Source organism: Aythya fuligula, chromosome 3, assembly GCF_009819795.1.
Source record: "Aythya fuligula isolate bAytFul2 chromosome 3, bAytFul2.pri, whole genome shotgun sequence".
Classification (NCBI taxonomy): Eukaryota; Metazoa; Chordata; class Aves; order Anseriformes; family Anatidae; genus Aythya; species Aythya fuligula.
The window spans coordinates 19813065-19819064 of record NC_045561.1 but is presented as its reverse complement, the minus strand read 5'-3'; the positions used below and the strand labels follow the sequence as shown (position 1 = coordinate 19819064).

Sequence of the window (6000 nt, the reverse complement as noted above, 5' to 3'; positions counted from 1 at the left end):
GATGCAGTTTGGGATATTAAAAGCGTATGTATGTAACAACTTAGCTTCAGCTGAAAAGGCCAAGTCTGCGCCACCATGGATACCTAGGAGTGAGGCCTAGCTCTGAAAATACACAAGTATGAGCACAGGAGTAAATCTATACATCTTAAGCTCCTGAATTCACATATACTTACAGGATTTCCCTCATAGGAGTCCAAAACCCAAAGGAAGATATCCAAGCATGTTGCCAGCCCCTGCCCCTGCTCATAACTATGCCCTGGGCACGCAGGTGACCATGCCGGTGGCAGCAGGCCTTATCTCCCTGCGTGGTGGCATGGGACGCTTTGGGACATGGCTGCACCCCAGCAGCAGTGCGTGAGGGTGAGCTGCACACCCCCAGCTCAGCCTGACACCATCTCACCAGCAACCTTCATGCCCTGGCCCACAAGGAGCATGACTGGAGCATGCATCCACCCGTGTACCACACCAGCCTACACCGTGGGGACTCGATGTGGATTTGGGGGACCCGGACCTCATTTGCAGTCCCTTCGGGGTGCTTTATTTTTTGCCCCAGTTCCATTCCCCTCCCCGCACGGACATGGCGGGCTGGCAGCATGTGCGTGGCAGCGTGTTGCCGGCCGTGCTGTCCCATCTGAGCGCATCTGTGCTGCTGGAGGGTGGCAGCCCCACCACCCTCATTTCGGTGGATGTGTTTTTTTTTTTTTTTTCTTCCCCCCCCCCCCCCTGTTTTTTTTTTTTTTTGCGTGTGTGCTTTATTTCTCCAGGTGGGACGTGGCGGTGCCCAGCGAGGCTGGCCTGGCGCTGATCGTCACCCTGAAGGTAAAATGAAAGACAAAAAGATGAACGCATGCCTGCTCCCCCGCGCCCGCCACCATCGCGGGCCGGCAGCCCCCGCCGCGCGCCGGATTTCCTGCCTCGGCTTTTTTTTTTTTTTTTTTTTCTCCCTATCGTTTCGCCGAAAAGATTTAAAAATTAAAAAAAAATAAAAAAATAAAAAAAATACCCGCATGCAGAGAAACGTGCACGTACCCGGCAAACGAGCCCGAGCAAAAAACCCCGGCCGCTTCCCCCTTCTCCTGCCAAGTTATCATTGAGAAAACAGCCAGGCGGAGTGACGTCCCGGGTCAGGCCGAGTGCGGAGCGGCGCTACCAAGGCGGCAGGGAGGCCCGGAGCCGCCAGCGGGGCCGGGGCCGCGGGGCCGGGGCCTCCGCCGCCCGCCCGCCGCCGCCCTCCGCCCGCCGGGGCCGCCCCCGCCGGGGCCGCCCGCCCCGCGCCCCCCTCGCCCCCCGCCGCGGCTCCCCGCGGCCCGAGCCCGCCGGCGGCTCCCCCCTCGGCGGCGGAGGTCGCGGGAGCCCGGCTGGAGGAGGCGTGTGTAAAGATTTTGCAATGTCCCTGCATGGTGTTGTAGACTTTGCGAGCAAAGAAACCGGCTTCGGCTTCTTTGAAAGCCCCGGCGACTCACCTGACTAGCCTGCCTGCCTGCGGTGCCGAGCGGACCAGGTAACGCCGGGACCCCCCTCCCCCGGCCGCTGACATTGCGGCGGGGGCGGCGGGCGGCGGCCGGCAGCGCAACCCCCCCCCCTCCAAAAAAAAAAAAAAAAAAGAAAAAAAAAAAAAAGAAAAAAAAAATCCCAAGCCTTAGGGGACTAGCAGCGGCTCCCCCCAAAAAACCCAAACCGTGGGCACTGCACTTGCCCCGAGTCCCCCCCCCCCCCCCAAAAAGCCGCCCCCCCAAGCCCGCAGCCTCCCGTGGTGTTGGTCTCTCGGGCAACGATTGAAAATTATTGGGGTGCGGGGGGTGAATTTTATGCTTTATGATTATTATTAGGGCATTTATTCCCCGCCCTTCCTGCCGACCCCGCAGGTCTCTCCCCCCTCCGTCCTCCCCCCCCCCCAGCCGGGAGCGCCGGGGAAGTGAGGAGGCGAAAGGGAGCCCAGAGTTTGGGGCCGGGGTCCCGGGGTGGCGGCGGGCTTCAACTTTAACCTGGGGGGGCTGGCCCCGGCCCCGGCCCCTTGCCCGACCTCCCCTGGTCGCCCCGTCCTCGGGGGGGGCTGCGGAGAGGCGAAGTGCGGCAAGTCGGTGGGTTTGGAGGGGCTGAGCCCGGCCCAGGGGGTCTCTGCCCCCCAAAACCCAGCACCCCTCCTCAGGCCCTCGGAGGTGTTTTATTTATTTTCTTCTGGGGGGGGAGGCGCTGGGTCCGCGTGCTGGCCGCGAGAACCGGGGACAGGGCTGGGGAGCGGGGGGCGAGCAGAAAGGAGCCGGGGAGCGGGGAGGGCAGGTGGGTGGCAGCGTGGGCAGGGCTCGCCTTTCCCTCCCGCAGCTCCCCCGGGCCGGCCTGCAGCGGGGGGGCTCCAGGGCTGGCTGCCGAGCGCAGCCCCGCAGGCAGGGAGCTGACCCCACGCCTCACACCGCCGGCCGGGAGGGAAACCCGAGCGTCCTCTGCAGAAAACCACACGAGTTTGCAGCGTTTCGTAGCAGCCCTCTCTTAAATGCGAAGTGCAAAACTTATCCGATGCGTTTTTATTATTTTTTTTTTTCCCCCTCTTCCCAGTTTTATTCCAGAGCACAAAATGTTCCCGTGTAGCACACATGCAGTCAGTCGCTGCTAGGATGGGAGTAGTTTCCAATCTAACCTACATTAGCTTATACATGGTGCGCGGGTTGCGTTTGCTCTGCAAATATGCCAGGGCTGAGAATGACGAAATGACTCATATGGTTGTGTTCCTCCTTGCCTCGAGAGTATCAAGGTGGCCCTTGTTCTGCGTGCTGGGGGGCTGGGGAGGGGAGGGGGCGGTTAATGCCTCCGCTGGAATCTGGCAGGTCTCCTTTTAGAGGACTTTCCAGTTTAAAATGTGCCAGGGGCAGAAGAAGGTAAACATGACATTCAGCGTGCTCATTATCAAAATAAGGAAAAACAAATCGATTGCATTAACTGTGTGTGCAGTATCACGGTTATTCCATAGTATTCCCCCTCCCACCCCCCTCCCCGAAATTAAAAGGTTGCCACTGGAGTGCTGTGTCCCTATCTCCAACCTAGCACCACTTATTACTGCAACAGCATTTCAATATTAAGTGATCTTGGAGATATTTCATCTTTCATTTTGAATCCTGAATTTGAATCAGCATTAGAATGTCAGGGCTGCAAGATAAGGTATAACAAACTAAGTAGACAGCTGAAGGGCTGCCGGTGAAGGTGCTGCTGAGAAGGATATCTTGGGCCGTTCGCAGTAACCTTGTTTACAGGGACGATTCAATTGCAACCTGAATTTCAGAGAGAGCCTGCCTGGACTAATGCCTGTGTGTTTGAAACTGATCACGAGTGTCTTGCATTGTAAACCCTCTCTCTGCCTGCATCGTGTACTCACTGAAACTTTTCTGGAAGGTTATTATGATTTTCTGATATGAAAATTAAGATGTTTTCCTAACAGGAACACTGCTCTTTGAACTGGTGTACATAAGCAACAAAGTATTCCTGAGGTTTGATTATTTATTTATTTATTTATTTTGCCTCTGATGTGTTACACTGGTCGTTTTCACTTTACGCATAAGGCTTTGATTTAGTATATTCAAGTCTCAGCGGTTTTGAACATATTTTACAGCACACGAAGTCGGTTCAAGTCAGCATGTGAAAAGATGCACGTTGTAATGAGGAACAAGTCTGTCGTGGTCTGCTCAATTTTTGTTTTCTTTTCTTAAAGCTGTTCCAGGAAAATCACGTGCATTCAGAGTGGGTGCTAAATGCCAGCAGCCACATTAATGAAGAAAAAATGCTGTCGAAATACTTTGGAATAATAAATAGGATATGTAATGGTCAACCACAAGATAAAAATTTTACACAGTGTTTTTATGGCTCTAAATTGGCTGCATTGTAAACCAAGCTTACTACTCTATTAAGTCATCATACTTTTCAATTATTTAAGATTTCTAGCCAAGCTATCTAATATTGTCTTCATTGTGCATATCAGAAAATTATATATAAGGTTGTAATTCCTTGTTGTTAGTCTGTGAGGGCTTTGTTGCAGATCGGGGTTTAATTTTGACTTATCAGGACAAATATTACAAAGCATGCACGCAGGAAAATGATATGGAAATAGCCCCAGTCCTACAGAATGGGGATAGTTACAGCACTGAAATGTACCTAATACAATTTGAGATCCACTCACTAAGAAACCTTGACAGTATCTGCCTTCCAGGTACTGTGCATTTGGAAATACTATATCTCCATTTAAATGCAGATCTTCAGTTTTCTCCAGGGGGCAGTTGGCGAATCTTTCGATTGAACCACTAGTACTAGAAAAACTAACTGCAGATTTACCCATGAACAAGAGACCCTTTCAAGTCTGCCTGTTTGAAATAATGATTTTAAAATTTCCCAATATTGCAATTTTAGATTGATTTAAAATGCCTTTTCAGAAGTCACACAAAAGGAATGCTGTCTTTTCTCCAAGTAGCACAATGTTTGCACACTTATTTAGCAGCCTAAAGAGAGATAACATTACAAGCAAGTGCTTTGTTTTTGCATGGCTATTGTGTATGCATGTGAGTTTTGTCAAATGGACAGAGCAGTCTTGCTTTGATTTTGACCTAGATTCATCCCGATTCTTCCTATACAGCTAGTACCTGCTTATTTCCTGCTGTGAAAATAGGAGAACAACTGTTGATGCTATCTGGCAGGGGCTGCGTGGGCAATGGACACTCTACACTGGTGCTACGGTTAGAAGGGGGTGCAAGCAAATACTCCCTCTCATGTGATTTTTCATTCTTTTAGAGTCCGATTCAAAGGAAGACAGAAAAAAAAATGGGTGTAGTGAGTTTGTTTCTCTTTCCATGTTGGGCAAGCACATTTTGCACACTTGCACTGGTGAACAGGGCCATGTTTTATTTAAAACAAGTCTTAGGTCCATTTTATTCTATAGTCATTTGAACCTCAGTGCCAGCAGGTGTCAGCCGTCCTTTGAGGGGCTTGTCCTACCCAGTCCAATATCCGTACTGTTTGCTAGGTGTCTGGTTGGCAGTGTAGCCCAACCCCAGGACATGGGGAATGGGAACTACCTCTTGGAGTGAAGGCAGAACAAATGGCCTGGTGCAGGGGAGATAAAAGATCCTGGCCTTTTCCTGACCAGTACCAGGTGCTGCATGCATTCATTGCTCTCTCTCTCTCTCATCCTGAGCATCTCTCAGGATTCTGCCCCTGTCCCTGTGCCAAGCTGCAGAGATAGCACCCATATTATGCTCACCTGTTAATGGCATATAACCCATTGGCTTCAGTACCCTGGAGAAATCACTCACTTCAGCCTCTGCGTGGATTTTGGGCAGATCTGGAAAGTTGAAGCTCATGTGCACCAGCATTAATGGCAAAGGTCCCATTCAGCTTAATTGATGGTGCTATCAACATCTGCAGGTTTGCATTTCTGGTGGAAGCCACAATGGGATGGACTTCTTAAATGAGCGTTTTGCATACTGAGGTTGAAAGGAAAGTTGAGCCTGATACATTAACATTCTGTCCTTATCGTTCTTTTGACATCAGTTGAATTTCTGCAAATGGGCAGAAGTAGGCATGAGAAGGAGATTAGGAGACGAGCTCTTCACAGGCACATGCTTTTTGCTGGCATACTGATCAGTGAAGATGCTTCTTTGCTGAAAACCGTGTTCTAAGTCAAGTCTCGGCATGCACAAACCTGCACATGCATATACAAGCTGAGCAGGGCCTATCCTGTGTAACACAATTTTTGCCTTTAATATCTGAGTAAGATCTCATATTGTAACTCAACCATTAGGGGAAAAGAAAATGGAACTTTTCTCAAACAGCTTTTCTGTTGGGGAATCTAGTGGCAGTTGCTTTGAAGCATGTGTAATTGATTATCATACATTTATTTTAAAAAGGAGACATAACAAGGAATCTAACATGATGTTTTGGAATATATCTTCTCCCCACAATGTTCTTGAGGGAAATGTAAGGTTGCAGGCATCATTTCATGCCCTGTATGTTTTTGAACAT

General features: G+C 50.4%; 1 protein-coding gene and 1 long non-coding RNA gene across 2 annotated transcripts in view; one reads left to right on the top strand and one right to left on the bottom strand.

Moving 5' to 3' along the window:
• Positions 1-711: 711 nt before the first annotated feature.
• Positions 712-1100, bottom strand: LOC116487035. The gene is made up of 2 exons (XR_004253050.1): positions 1030-1100; positions 712-813 (listed from the first exon to the last, which is right to left on the bottom strand). It is a non-coding gene; the product is annotated as an uncharacterized LOC116487035 (long non-coding RNA).
• Positions 1101-1384: 284 nt separating this feature from the next.
• The window catches only part of ESRRG (estrogen related receptor gamma), a 381509-nt gene continuing 376893 nt past the window's right edge, over positions 1385-6000 (top strand). The window contains exon 1 of the mRNA XM_032184229.1: positions 1385-1501. The gene's annotated coding sequence lies outside the window, so the exon portion shown is untranslated. The remainder of the gene's footprint in view (positions 1502-6000) is intronic.